This window comes from Mauremys reevesii, linkage group 15 (genome assembly GCF_016161935.1).
Source record: "Mauremys reevesii isolate NIE-2019 linkage group 15, ASM1616193v1, whole genome shotgun sequence".
Taxonomy (NCBI): domain Eukaryota; kingdom Metazoa; phylum Chordata; order Testudines; family Geoemydidae; genus Mauremys; species Mauremys reevesii.
The window spans coordinates 12,325,456-12,340,542 of record NC_052637.1 but is presented as its reverse complement, the minus strand read 5'-3'; the positions used below and the strand labels follow the sequence as shown (position 1 = coordinate 12,340,542).

Here is a 15,087-nt window from a genome sequence, read left to right as displayed (position 1 = left end):
GGCCTTTGCTGCTCTAGTCCTGCTATTGTTGACTGCTGCCTTCTTCTTCTTTCTGTCTTCTATCTTTGTCAAGGACTCTGCTGTGATCCACTCTTTCTGCTGGTGTTTCTTAATTCCAAGCACTTCCTGGCATGCTGACCTAAGTGTGTCTCTCACTTTCTGCCATCTGTTGAGTACACTGTCTTCCTCTTCCTCAGACCGATCCTGTAGTACTGAAAACTTATTCTTCAGCGTCAATCCAAAATCTTCCTTGGTCTTATGGTCCTTCAGAAGGTTGACGTTGTACTTCGCTCTTCTGTCTGATGCGTCTATCCAGTTCTTCTTCAGCTTCAGCTTCAATCTGGCCACCACTAAGTGATGGTCGGACGCCACGTCTGCTCCTCTTCTAACTCTAACGTCCTGCAAGGATCTTCTGAACTTCTTGCTAATGCAGACATGGTCGATCTGGTTTTCTGTCATGCCTGCTGGCGTACCCAGGTACTCTTGTGGATCCGCTTGTGAGGAAAGATGCTGCCTCCTATGACCAGATTGTTAAGTGCACACAGATCCACAAATCTCTCTCCATTCTCACTCATCTCTCCCAGAGCATGGGTCCCCATGACTTGTTCGTATCCTGTGTTATCAGGTCCAATTTTGGCATTAAAGTCTCCCATAAGGATGGTAATGTCTTTGTCTGGGAGAGTCTCTAATATTTTCTGGAGTCTGTTGTAAAAGTAGTCTTTGTCCTCCTCTTCACTGTCATTGGTTGGAGCGTAGCACTGAACAACATTCATCTTAATCCTCTTCATTTTAGTTCTGAAGGATGCTGTGATGATCCTGGGACCATGTGCCTCCCAACCAATCAGTGCTCTCTGTGCCTGCTTGGACAACATGAAGCCTACTCCCTGTGTGTGGTGTGTCGCTCTCTTCATGTCCTGAATACAGCAACAGCTCTCCTGTCAACAGTCGTCTCTGTCCAGCTTGCGTCCATCTTGTCTCGCTAATGCCTAGTAGGGTCAGGTTGTTGCTCCTCATCTCTGCTGCAACCTGCGCCGTCTTTCCTGACTCGTACATGGTCCTCACGTTCCATGTGCCGATGGTAATCCTCCTGGCTGCAAGAAGGGTGATCGGCTTAGTGGCTTCCTCGCGGCTTTCACCACCCAGCGTCATGCATCTTCGAGTTGAAGACCCTTCTTTTTCCAGGCTAAAAGTCTCTGTTAACTCTATTGTTGGCGTTTCTGTAGCAAGCTGATTTTTACAGGGTGGAGTTGCTAGCCCCACGCCCAACCCTCTTCCTTTACCCTGACTTGGGACAGGCAGATGGCCCCAAAGGACCTCTCTGGTGGAGTTAATGCACCAATTGCAGGGCTTTATTTAACTGGGAAAGGAGAGAAATTGAGACAGTGTCAGAGTCTGGTACCACTTTGGTGTTAGCCTTAAGCCCTATCCATACCCCTAACCCGTATCCAACAGGGATTTAAGCATGAGTTTACCTTTAAACCTTCAATGGGGCCATTCATATGATTAAAGTTAAGAACAGGCTGAAGTGGCTGCAGAATCAGGACCATTGTACAGAATATACAAAGGAAGTGAGTTTTAAATTCATAATCATGAGTGTTTGGAGCAGATCTTCAGCTGGTGTAAATTCTCAGAGATCTATTGACTTCAATAGAGCGATGACAATGTAAATCAGCTGAGGATAGGCCTAAGGATCCTGACTGCGATACTTCCATTTGCTCAGAGAAGCAAGCCAGAGCATGTTAAAAATGTATCCAGTCAAAACAGCTCAAAGTTCAAACACTAAGTGCGTTAGGATGAGCTATTTGTAAATGAGCGATGGAGTAAGAGATAGTCATAAAAATCTTTGCTAAATAATGTTTAATAAGGAGTTCTTATAAGAAAATCATGATCTGGACATAGACAATCATTAACAGGAAAAGAAGCACAATAATTTGCACAATAATTTCCATAGATTATTCATTATCTAGCTAGCTAGCTAATAGTATTCACAATCAAATAGAAATCTATCATTATGACTAAATGAGGTTGTGTGTTAGGACAAGGAATGGTCCTGTCTGTCTCTCTAACTAATCTAATGCTTTTGTCTGTCATATATGTAGTGTACACAACCATGCACAAAGATGATATTCTAATACTAATAACAGGCCAACTTCTGAGATCCTTTCTCAACTTGGATGGGAGTAGATCTACCAAAGATGGCGTATGGAACACCAGATCAGTGCATGTGATGGCTCTTTTCCGCTTATATCAGGGCTAGACCAAAATGACCCCAGACAAGAAACTTACACCAGTGTTCATGTCACTACTGAGTGCTGCCCAGTGACTTTGGGCCAGAACCTCATTAGTATTAAACTGGTGATGACAATGGGTCTACTCTGCATTGGTGCTAGTCTAGCTGAGATAGGAAATGTGGCCCTTATATCTCTGTCACACTCACTTTCTCCAGGGTGCTGTCAGCCAAATCTCGATCCTTGTGTATATAGTCTATTGGCCAAATCCTGATCTCTTGGAAGTGAGGGGCTAAAGTGGAGTTGGTCCTGGGGCTGGTTTTGTTCAATATCTTCATTAATGATCTGGAGGATGGTGTGGATTGCCTCAGTAATTTTGCAGATGATAGTAAACTGGGAGGAGTGGTAGTTACGCTGGAGGGTAGGGATAGCATACAGAAGGACCTATACAAATTAGAGGATTGGGCTAAAAGTAATGTGATGAGGTTCAACAAGAACAAGTGCAGAGTCCTGAACTTAGGATGGAAGAATCCCATGGACTGCTACAGACTAGGGATCAGTGGCTAGGCAGCAGTCCTGCAAAAAAGGACCTAGGGGTTACAGTGGACGAGAAGCTGGATATGTGTCAACAGTGTGTCCTTGTTGCCAAGAAGGCTAAGGGCATTTGGGGCTGTATAAGTAGGAGCATTGCCAGCAGATGGAGGGATGTGATCGTTCCCCTCTATTCAGCGTTGATGAGGCCTCATCTGGAGTACTGTGTCCAGTTTTGGGCACCAGACTACAAGAAGGATGCGGAAAAATTGGAAAGAGTCCAGAGGAGGGCAACCAAAATGATTAGGAGGCTGGAGCACATGATTTATGAGAAGAGGCTGAAGTAACCGGGATTATTTAGTCTACAGAAGGGAAGAATGAGGGGGGATTTGATAGCTGTTTTCAGCTACCTGAAAGGGGGTTCCAAATAGGATTGATCTAGACTTTAATCAGTGGTAGTAGATGACAGAACAAGAAGTAATGGTCTCAAGTTGCAGTGGGGGAGGTTTAGGTTGGATGTTAGGAAAAACTTTTTCACTAGAAGGGTGGTGAAGCACTGGAATGGGTTACCTAGGGAGGTGGTGGTATCTCCTTCCTTAGAGGTTTTTAAGGTCAGTCTTGACAAAGCCCTGGCTGGGATGATTTTGTTGGGGATTGGTCCTGCTTTGATCAGGGGGTTGGACTAGATGACCTCCTGAGGTCCCTTCCAACGCTGATATTCTATGATTCTATGATTTATGAATCCAAATTTGGCCTCATTATTCCGAGTCAGATTTTCTTTAGGAAACTCTGGAAAATGTTTTTCTTTAAAACAGCCTTTCCACTATAGCAAGAATGGCAGTTTTACATATTCATGTAGGTTAAAATAATAAAAAGATGCATAACATATCATTAATTACACAATAATATCCCAACAGTATACACATAATCATTTCAGTAGGAAATAAGACATGCAGAATCCTCTTTTGCACATTGTGGGGGCAAACATTCAGTTCACTCAGAAAACCCTATCAAAGAGATGACATATGGACATTCCCAAGAAAGGACAAACATTGAAAACCCTGTCTCACCAAACACTCACTATCTCCTCAGGCCTCTCCACCTTCAAAACCTCCTAAAAGAAAGAAACAAACCAACCAAGTAGTTAAGCAAAAATAAGCTAAAAATCTGACAAACAAACAAATAAAAACCACAAAGAAGAAATGCATTTGTCATAACTATAAAGGGAAGGGTAACAACCCTCCTGTATACAATATTATAAAATCCATCCTGGCCAGAGGCACCAAAATCCTTTTGACTGTAAAGGGTTAAGAAGCTCAGGTAACCTGGCTGACACCTGACCCAAAGGACCAATAAGGGGACAAGATACTTTCAAATCTTGAGGCGGAGGAAGGCTTTTGTTTGTGCTCTTTGTTTTGGTGGTGTTCGCTCTTGGGACTAAGAGGGACCGGACATCAACCCGTGTTCTCCAAATCTTTCTGAACTCTGATCTCTCATATTTCAAACTTGTAAGTAACAGCCAGGCAAGGCGTATTAGTTTATCTTTATTTTCTCAACTTGTGAATTTTACCTTTGCTAGAGGAAGTTTATCCCTGTTTTATTGTAACTTTGAAACTAAGGCTAGAGGGCTGTATGGGATCTTTGAATCTATTTATCCTGTAAAGTTATTTTCCATCCTGATTTTACAAAGATGATTTTTACATTTTTAAATAAAATCCTTCTTTTAAGAACCTGACTGATTTTCCATTGTCCAAAGACCCAGGGGTTTGGGTCTTTGATCACTTTGTAACCAATTGGTTAGGATACTATTCTCAAGCCTCCCTAGGAAAGGGGTGTAAGGGCTCAGGGGATATTTTGGGGAAGAGGAACTCCAAGTGGTCCTTTCCTTGTTTCTTGTTAAATCACTTGGTGGTGGCAGCATACCAGGTTTTAACCTAAGCTGGTAGAAATAAGCTTAGGGGGCTTTCATGCGGGTCCCACATCTGTACACTAGCGTTCAGAGTGGGAAGGAACCCTGACAGCATTCATACCTCATTCTGAGTTATTATCCCAAAATATAAGATGAGCCAGAGACCTCACTATGGACTTTGCTATGGCTACTGATTTTATAGGCAATGGTCTCAGATACTATGGTAAGTGGTAGCAGTACACGATAGATAGATTACGATCTTATTTACATTGCTGCGTAAACATATAGAAACTCATTTTATTCTTGAGTCATGTTTGTCTGTATTTTTACTAGTGGAAATACCCAATTCTGCATAAACACATTGCACAGTATTTTCTCATGGAGGTAATAAGGTCATCAGCCGATTATATTTATAAAGAAACCCAGAATGAAATTGTTACGAAGGAGAAATATGGACATTTTGTTCTTAGTGAATAACCTCCAACCTATCCATTTACTCAGAGCGTCTTTGATCTCTTTGTTTCTCATGCTGTAGATAATCGGATTCATCATGGGTGGCAACACAGAATAGAGAACAGCTACCATGAGATTCAGACCTGAAGTTGAGCTGGAGGTGGGTTTCAGGTAGGCAAAGGCAGAAGTACAGAGGAACAAGGAGACCACAAAGAGGTGAGGAGGCAAGTGGAGAAGGCTTTATGCCGGCCCTGCTTAGAGGGGATTCTCAGCACTGCTTTGAAGATCTGAACATATGACACAATTATGAAAACAAAACAGCTTGAGGCTAAGCACATACTAAAGATAAGAAACCCGACTTCAAAGTGGTATGAGTCAGAGCAGGCGAGTTTGAGTAGCTCGGGGATTTCACAGAAGAACTGATCCACCATGTTGCCTCCACAGAAAGACATTGCAAATGTGTTCCTTGTGTGCAGTGTAGAGTAGAGAATACCACTGATCCAGGCACTGGCTGCCATTTGGACACAAGCTCTCCTGTTCATCACCATCTCATAGTGCAGTGGTTGGCAGATGGCAACGTATCGGTCATACGCCATGACGGTCAGTATGGCAAAACCTGCTGAAACAAAGACGACGACTAGAAAAATTTGAGTGACGCATCCAGAATATGAAATTGATCTGCTGTTCATGAGGGAATTGGCCATGGATTTGGGGATGGTGACAGAGATGGAGCCGAGGTCTAGGATGGACAGATTCATCAGGAAGAAGTACATAGGGATGTGAAGGTGGTGGTCAAGGGCTATGGCTGTGATGATGAGAAGGTTCCCCAGCAGGGATATCAGGTAAAGCACTAGAAACACCACAAAGTGTAAAATCTGCAGCTCCTGTACGTCAGAGAATCCCAGGAGAAGAAATTCAGTCACGGTGGTTTGGTTGGACATTGTCTTCCTCAGTACGCTGTGTGATGACTGTGGAGGGAATGAGAAGGACAATGGTCAGGATTAGGGCGACAAAGGGAATGTCCCTGATTCCCCTTTCCCTAATATCTCATTATATGAGTGTCAAAGGTTCACAGAACTCATCACTTACAATGACAAGGTGTTGTTACTGCTCCTCGCCTCTAACAATCAATGAGTTGTGTTATCACAGTAGTGTAAATTGTGTCACCTGCTTTAAAGTCAATGGAGCTTCATCACTTTATCCCTTCTGAGGATTTTTCCTATGGTGTGGCTTGATAAAATGCAGTACGAAGGATGGAACAAAGCACACTCCAAATCCAACAATTCTTGCAAAGAAGGTCCCTCCATTGCGACCATCACCAAGCTCACAACTTGGGAATGAAACTCATAAACTTGAATGCTAACACAGCCTTATTCCCACTTTGCAGGGCAATATGACGTAGACTCATAAGTGGCAGCTCCTCTGTCATTTTTCTACCCCAAGTCCTGTGCTTAGATGGCCAGTTGCCTGCTTCCAAATTGATTTATGGCACATAATCCCAGAGCAGCACTTCTGCCCGCGTGTAACCATGGGCTATTAGCATCCCTCGGCCATCGTTATGTTCTATCGTTTACTCTGTGCAGTGTGGTGCACTGGCTGTCAGGACACCTGGGCTCTGTTCTTTGTTTCTGCCAGTGACCTGCTCTGTGACATTGGGCCAGTCATTTTCCTTCTTTCTGCCTCTGCTTCAACCCCTCCTCCCCCTCTCAGCCTTATCTACTAGGACTGTAAGGGCTTTCGGAGAGGGGCAGTGGGGCAGATTTTTAAAGGTATTGAGACACCTAGTGAGATTCTCAAAAGAATCAGGGATCCAACATCCCTTAAAATCAATGAGTTGTGAGCTCCTAGGTGCTTCTGAAAATCCCACTAGGCACCTAAATACCTTTGGAAATGTAGCCTCGTGTCTTACTCTGACTATGTTCTGCACACCCATTTACACCATTTATACTCAACCAGCTGCAGTTTGGAGCTAGGCCAGGAGGTCTGGGTTCTACTCCCAGTGAGCTCCCGTATGTCCTCGAACAGGATCAGGATAGACAGGCTTTGGTTGCTTTGTTCAACTCTAACCCAGGGTTTAAAGGGGCTCTTCAGTATAAAACATTGTGTGTGCTGCCAACTTTACTGTTTATTCACTTGTTACCTCCTCACAACCATCCCTTTGAAAGAGAAACAAACAGCTGCAATAGAATAAATGGGTTTGAAATCAGGCTCTTATCAGGTCATATTAATGTTCCCCAAATCGTTTAAAGTTTAAAGCTGGTTGGAAATTTTCAGCTGTGTTCTTTTTAATGGAGATTGGTTTTTCAGCTAAACAACAACAAATCTCAGAATCTGTCTGCTTTTCTCAAACATTCTGGGATTGTTTGGTAAAAAAACTGAAAACAAACTTTTTTTTTCTTTCAAAACCATTTGCTAAAAACTCAGGGGGAAAATGGATTTAGGGTTTTCCCACCTACTGGGATTTGTCAATGCTCCTAAATGAGCCAGGTGGCTAAATCCTATGAACATTCAGTGGGAGTTAGGAACCTAACCTGCTCAGGTGCTATTGTAAATCCCACAAGGCACCTTTCACCTTCTTTAGGTGCTTAAACCCTTTGTAATCCTGGTCCTGGGTCTACCTTGTTAACTTCCAAGGCCTGGAAATAGGGGTTCTAGTCCCATTTCCCTCCTGTATGTCCTTTGGCAGGACTGAGCTAGACAGGCTTTAACTGCTCGGTCAACTCTGAGCCGAAAACTGCTAGTGCGCAGAAAACATAAACTGTGGCTATCAGCTCTGCTGCTCAGTCAATTTTTCCCTTCCAGTAATTGAAATGATATTATTGAACAGAACTAATGTTCCCCACCCTTGTTCAAAGCTCCATTTCAGATTAGAGATGGTTGGAAATTTAGATTTTTTTTTTATTTTTTTGTAGTAGTAGGAAAATGAATTTTTGAACTAAACAAAGATGTTCAGGGAAAGTATCTCCTATACTCATGTTTGGTTTGGTTTTCTTGAAATCTGCAAATCCCAATATTCTTTGTTTTGCAACGTACAATTTCCAGTTTACAGTATTTTTTAGCTGAAAATTAATTAGTTTTTGGTTGCCAAACCCTGCAAATATTTCTGATTTCTGATGCAAACTTAAAATTATGCACCTTCTTTTTTTCTGACTAGCTCTAGATGTCTGACTAGACTAAGAGTTAAATCCTTAAGGAGTTCACGTTGTAACTTATATTTAGGTTCTTACCTTCTGCTGAAAAGAAATCTGACAGGCTCTAGATGTTTGAATTACAATCCATATTTCTATTATTACATTTGTCAGAATCTGTCTGTTTTTCTCAAACATTCTGGGATTGTTTGGTAAAAAAGCTGAAAACAAACATTTTTTTTATTTCAAATCCAAAAAAAATCAGCTTTCAGCTGAAAGTTTTCATTGCTAAAAACTCAGGGGAAATTGATTTAGGGTTTTCCCACCTATTGGGATTTATCAATGCTCCTAAGTGAGCCAGGTGGCTAAATCCTGTGAACATTCAGTGGGAGTTAGGCACCTAACCTGCTCAGACACTATTGTAAATCCCACAAGGCACCTTTCTCCTTCTTTCGGTGCTTAAATCCTTTTTAATCCTGGTTCTGTGTCTATCCTGTTAACTTTCAAGGCCGGGAAATAGGGTTCTAGTCCCATTTACCTCATGTATGTCCTTTGGCAGCACTGAGCTAGACTGGCTTTAACTGGTGGGTGAACTCTGAGCCAGCTGCTAGTGCACAGAAAACATACACTGTGGCTATCAGCTCTGCTGCTTATTCACTGTTTACCCTTGTTTAAAGCTCCATTTCAAATTAGAGATACTTGGAAATTTAGATTTTTTTTGTAGTAGTAGGAAAATGAATTTTTGAACTAAAGAAAGATGTTCAGGGAAAGTATCTCCTATACTCAGATGTTTGGTTTGGTTTTGTTGAAACCTGCAAATCCCAATAATCTTTGGTTTGCAACGTACAATTTCCAGTTTACAGTAGTTTTTAGATGAAAATTAATTTGTTTTTGGTTGGCAATCCCTGCAAACATTCCTGATGCAAAATTATCCACCTTCTTTTTTTCTGACTGGCTCTAGATGTCTGACTATACTGAGAGTTAAATCCTTAAAGAGTTCAAATTGTAACTTATATTTAGGTTCTTACAAGAAAAGAAATCTGACAGGCTCTAGATGCTTGATAATAAAAGTCTTAAAGAGTTCCATTTACAATTCATATATCTATTATAACATTTGTCTCTATATTAATACCTTCACATATATAATTGAAAGCAAAAATTGGTCCTCCAGCACCAGGATTCTTTGGTCATCTCTCTCTCATGCCCCCATCACTGTATTTTCCAGTGGCAGTTTCCATGTCCCTCTGCTGGATTTCCTGAGTATCTCTGCAGTCCCTAGCAGACAGGGCTCCACTCCACAGATGGCGCTTCCTGTCAACTCCTTAGACAGTCTTGGCTGAGAGACGAAGGACTAAATGGGATCAGAGACTGAAAACTCCTCCCAGCTCTAGAGCTGATCCTGGCTTGTGCAGGGTTCAGACACAGTCACAGCCCAGGATCTTTCTGCTCTGGGGCTAAATAGTTGAATCCAGTCTCCAAGGCTTTAAGCCCAGCTCTGATCTCACCTCTGGAGCAAACCACCTGACAACCTGCCCGACTCTAACCCCACAGAGGGAGAACAGCACCCGCCCTGGATCTCACATCATGAAAGCACCCCTGGAAGGACCCTTGGCTAAACACCAGGCAGGGCAGAAGCCCAAAGCATGTCCCAAGGTGCTTGCAAAATAAAACTGGGATTTCTAACACAGACACATGATCTACAATAGCTAAGAGCCTAGTGGCAGCAGAATCTCAGCTGGCCTGGAATAGCCTGTTCCTTAATTAACACCACGTAATCACTTCTGGGTGAGCAGAGATTTTTTTTCCCTCCAGCATTGTGTCAGCAGCTCTTGGGAAGCATTCGCTAGAGGAGCCCACAGCTCAGGCTGCCCTGTCTGCTTGAAGTCAGTCACCAAGAGATACCCACAGGTGAAGATTTAAAACAAAGGGCCAGGTCATGAGCTTGTGTCAATTGTTACATTTTCATTGAGTTCATGGTAGTTTGGACCATTTACACCAACTGGGAATCTGGGCCTTTGATTTCTGTCGTCGGTGGCAATTTACATCAGCTGGGGATCTAGCCCATTGCACACTCATAAATCCATATTTTTTGCCTGCCAATCTGATCTGAAGCTGATTCAAGGTTCTGAACCAGTCCACACTTTCTTAGCTCTTTGCCCCATGGGTTTAATTACAAGAGTAACTTTTATTGGTGATGGACAATAGTTCAGTCCCACTAGGATAGAACCTTGGAGGAATTCAGTGTTGCAGTTTTCTAGTATCTGATGTTCAACTTCTGTTGGGACTTCTCTTAGGGAGAGTCTGATGATAGAGAATCTCAGGTTATAGTCAGGAGCAGAGGAATGAGAAGTATAATGTAAGGGCCGGATCAGATGATAAACAGTCACATAAAAAGAATCTGGCACATCAGAAAAGGCAGGCTAATAAACAGGGACAAGTTTTTAAAGTGCTTGTACACAAATGCCAGAAGTCTAAATAATAAGATGGGTGAACTAGAGTGCCTTGTGATAAAGGAGGATATAAATATAATAGGCATCACAGAAACCTGGTGGACTGAGAGCAATCAATGGGACACAATCATTCCGGGTACAAAATATATCGGAAGGACAGAACAGGCCATGCAGGGGAGGAGTGGCACTATATGTTAAAGAAAGTGTAGATTCAAATGAAGTAAAAATCTTAAGCGAATCCATGAGTTCCATAGAGTCTCTATGGATAGAAATTTCATGCTGTAGTAAAAATATAACAGTAGGGATCTATTATCGACCACCTGACCAGGACAGTAATAGTGATGATGAAATGCTAAGGAAATTAGAGAGGCTATTAAAATTAAGAACCCAATAATAGTGGGGATTTCAATTATCCCCATATTGACTGGGAACATTTCACTTCAGGATGAAATGCAGAGATAAAATTTCTTGATACTTTAAATGACTGCTTCATGGAGCAGCTGGTATGGGAACCCACAAGGGGAGAGGCGACTCTAGATTTAATCCTGAGTGGGCGCAGGAGCTGGTCAGAGGTAACTATAGCAGGACCGCTTGGAAATAGTGACCGTAATACAATAGCATTCAACATCCTTGTGGTGGGAATAACATCTCAACTGCCTAACACTGTGGCCTTTAATTCAAAAGGGGAACTATACAAAAATGAGGGGGTTAGTTAGACAAAAGTTAAAAGGTACAGTGACTGAAGTGAAATCCCTGCAAGTTGCGTGGGCCCTTTTTAAAGACACCATAATAGAGGCCCAACTTCAATGTATACCCCAAATTAAGAAAAACAGTAAAAGAACTAAAAAAGAGCCACCGTGGCTTAACAACCATGTAAAAGAAGCAGTGAGAGATAAAAGACTTCCTTTAAAAGTGGAAGTCAAATCCTAGTGAGGCAAATGAAAGGAGCACAAACACTGCCAACTTAAGTGCAAGAGTGTAATAAGAAAAGCCAAAGAGGAGTTTGAAGAACAGCTATCCAAAAACTCCAAAGGTAATAACAAAATGTTTTTTAAGTACATCAGAAGCAGGAAGCCTGCTAAACAACCAGTGGGGCCCCTTGATGATGAAAATACAAAAGGAGCGCTTAAAGATGATAAAGTCATTGCGGATTCTTTGCTTCAGTCTTCACGGCTGAGGATGTTAGGGAGATTCCCAAACCTGAGCTGGCTTTTGTAGGTGATCTGAGGAACTGTCACAGATTGAAGTATCACTAGAGGAGGTTTTGGAATAAATTGATAAACTCAACATTAACAAGTCACCGGGACCAGATGGCATTCACCCAAGAGTTCTGAAAGAACTCAAATTTGAAGTTGCGGAACTATTAACTAAGGTTTGTAATCTGTCCTTTAAATCGGCTTCGGTACCCAATGACTGGAAGTTAGCTAATGTAACGCCAATATTTAAAAGGGCTCTAGGGGTGATCCCAATTACAGACCGGTAAGTCTAACGTCGGTACCGGGCAAATTAGTTGAAACAATAGTAAAGAATAAAATTGTCAGACACATAGAGAAACATAAACTCTTGAGCAATAGTCAACATGGTTTCTGTAAAGGGAAATCGTGTCTTACTAATCTATTAGAGCTCTTTGAAGGGTCAAAACATGTGGACAAGGGGATCCAGCGGACATAGTGTACTTAGATTTCAGAAAGCCTTTGACAAGGTCCCTCACCAAAGGCTCTTACGTAAATTAAGCTGTCATGGGATAAAAGGAAAGGTCCTTTCATGGATTGAGAACTGGTTAAAGGACAGGGAACAAAGGGTAGGAATTAATGGTAAATTCTCAGAATGGAGAGGGGTAACTAGTGGTGTTCCCCAAGGGTCAGTCCTAGGACCAATCCTATTCAATTTATTCATAAATGATCTGGAGAAAGGGGTAAACAGTGAGGTGGCAAAGTTTGCAGCTGATACTAAACTACTCAAGATAGTTAAGACCAAAGCAGATTGTGAAGAACTTCAAAAAGATCTCACAAAACTAAGTGATTGGGCAACAAAATGGCAAATGAAATTTAATGTGGATAAATGTGTGGAAGCCAGTAAATAATTAACAAGGTTTTGAAGAGATCTTAATGAATGTTAGTTAGCATGAGTTAGGTTAACTGTGACCCTGGTGACGTGAGGAAGCAAGATAATGTAAGACAGAGTGAATTGTGTGAAAGTTATTACGACCTTGCAATGTGCAGTCTTGCAGTCTTGTTTTTCTAGTGAGATAGCAGGAAAACTTATGTATAAACAAAATGTATTTGTTGTTTTTTACTGTCTGTATTATTGCTAGAAATTGTCTGTAAAAGGTATAAAGGCTTGCTGTAATTGTTTACCAGTTGAGAGACCTGTCCAGGACCCTGTGTCCTATGGCACTCTCTCCCTCCATGGTAATTACTGGAGAAATAATAAAGTATTTGATTTTGCTGCATCCAAACAAAAGTGAGAACTGAGTTTTTCTTCGACAATTTGGGGCTCGTCCGGGATGGCATACGGACCTGAACAACTACTACGGATCATTCCCTTCGAACCCCATGGCGCCACATGAGAGGTATGAGACCTTTTGAAATCTCTATTGGGGTATCGGAGGAGGATTTTCCCTGAGGACGTCTGTCTCTCTGTTGGGCTCACGCCATCTGAACTTATTGACTGTGCAGCAGGATCAGATGCAAAGTGGTATTGGGGAGAGGCCCCAATAAGGTTAGTTTATTGCAGTACTGGGAACTGCTGAGTTGGCCAAGGAAATGCATAAGGTAATGCATAAGGTAATGCATAGGTAAATGCATTAGAATGCACCAGTGCTGAGGGGTTTTTACCGCCTCAAGAGGGGTTGTCATACCGCCTCATGGTATTGGTCCGGACCAGGTAAAGATGCATCATGGTTTAAAAAAAAAAAAAAAAGGAAGAAAAAGAGGCCTGGGTGTGTGTGTGTGTACACCAGTGTGAGTGGCTGTTACTGGGCTAGCCAGTAACTAGTGGATCTTTAGGAGATCCGACCCACGGTGGGCTGACTCAGCCTGGCATAGTCCGGCGGAAGCTGCCTGGGTCTAGTAGTGTGTGAACCCATCTTCCCTCCCCTTTCCTTGTGAGTCTCTCCTGTGTGAGTGGAAAATGGGTAAGGGACAGTCTAAATATTCCACCTTACCCCCTAAGGGTGCCCCAGCATATTACATGTACGTACATTATGGTCCTAAAACCTGCAGGTATTTAAATAATTGGAATCTGTATACGCGTAAAAATTCATTTAAACAATGCCCATTAGAAAGTACCTTCAATCTAGATAACATCATATATCTCAGTGGAGCTTTATTCACAGAAAAACCTCTGTTACAGTGTGAGCAATTTGTCTAGGAACAGGTTAATTTGAAATTCGACAGCCCTGAGATAAGGGAGAAGTTGTTTTGTCTTCAAGGTCATGAATTAGTGCGGACTATGCTAAGTGCTAAGTAAAACTGCTTCAGCCCCAACTGGTTGTGGAAAATAAAAAAAAAAGCAGTATAAGTTACAAAACTGAGATTGCATTTGCAAAACTTAACGGTTCAGTGAGATCCAACAGTTTTTGCAACCCTGAAGCCGGACAGGCAGCTGACCTGAACTGGAATCTCTGAAAGAGGCGCAGGAGATTCCAGGGTGTGAAAGAACAGCCATCCCAAGAGTGGCAGCATGTTGGAAATGCTGGACAAGCTGTATACAGGATAATCTCCCGTCCACCTATTTCCCTTCTCTGAACATTATACACAGACATGCCAGTCTGGATATGTGTAAGTATTAAAGTGGCTTAAGGCTTGGGGCATTCATATTTTTCCCGAGTGATGTAGGAGCATTCCCAACACTCTCCATTGTTGTTTATTATTTTAATGAAGCTTTAAATTTGATTATATGCTCTGTCAGTTTGATCACCTGACATGAGGATAAATTAGTAATAGGAATTTATCACAATTTGGTGAGCAATTGCAGAATTTACACCATCTATCTGTTTTGCCCTTGTTAGTTTATGTTTGCTTTGTTTGGTACTGTTGGTGTTTTGTGTTAAGAATAGCATGATTATAGGTGAGCTCTAATAGAATAAGGAAACACTATTTGGTTTGGTGCACTATTTAGCTTTGGCTCTGTTTTGTTTAACGGTTACTGATGTTTTCTGCTCTGTTAATTTGGGCGTTAGGTGTGTGGCGGAACTGAACTTCGTTCGTAATTCCTCAGAATTGGAAGCCATGTGTGCGATGAAGATCTGAGGTTGTCCTGAAATTTTACAGTCCCGCCCCCCCGTAGCGGACAATATAATAGAAGTAGAAAAATTTGGCTTAGACTGTAATTTTCTTTGTTTTTTGTGTAATTTTCTTTTCTGTTTAAGTGTCATCAGACAAATG

At 42.0% G+C, this 15,087-nt stretch overlaps 1 pseudogene; it reads right to left on the bottom strand.

Annotated features, from left to right (window-relative positions):
* Positions 1–5,064: 5,064 nt before the first annotated feature.
* LOC120383669 lies at positions 5,065–6,062 on the bottom strand (annotated as a pseudogene).
* Between the last annotated feature and the right edge of the window lie 9,025 nt (positions 6,063–15,087).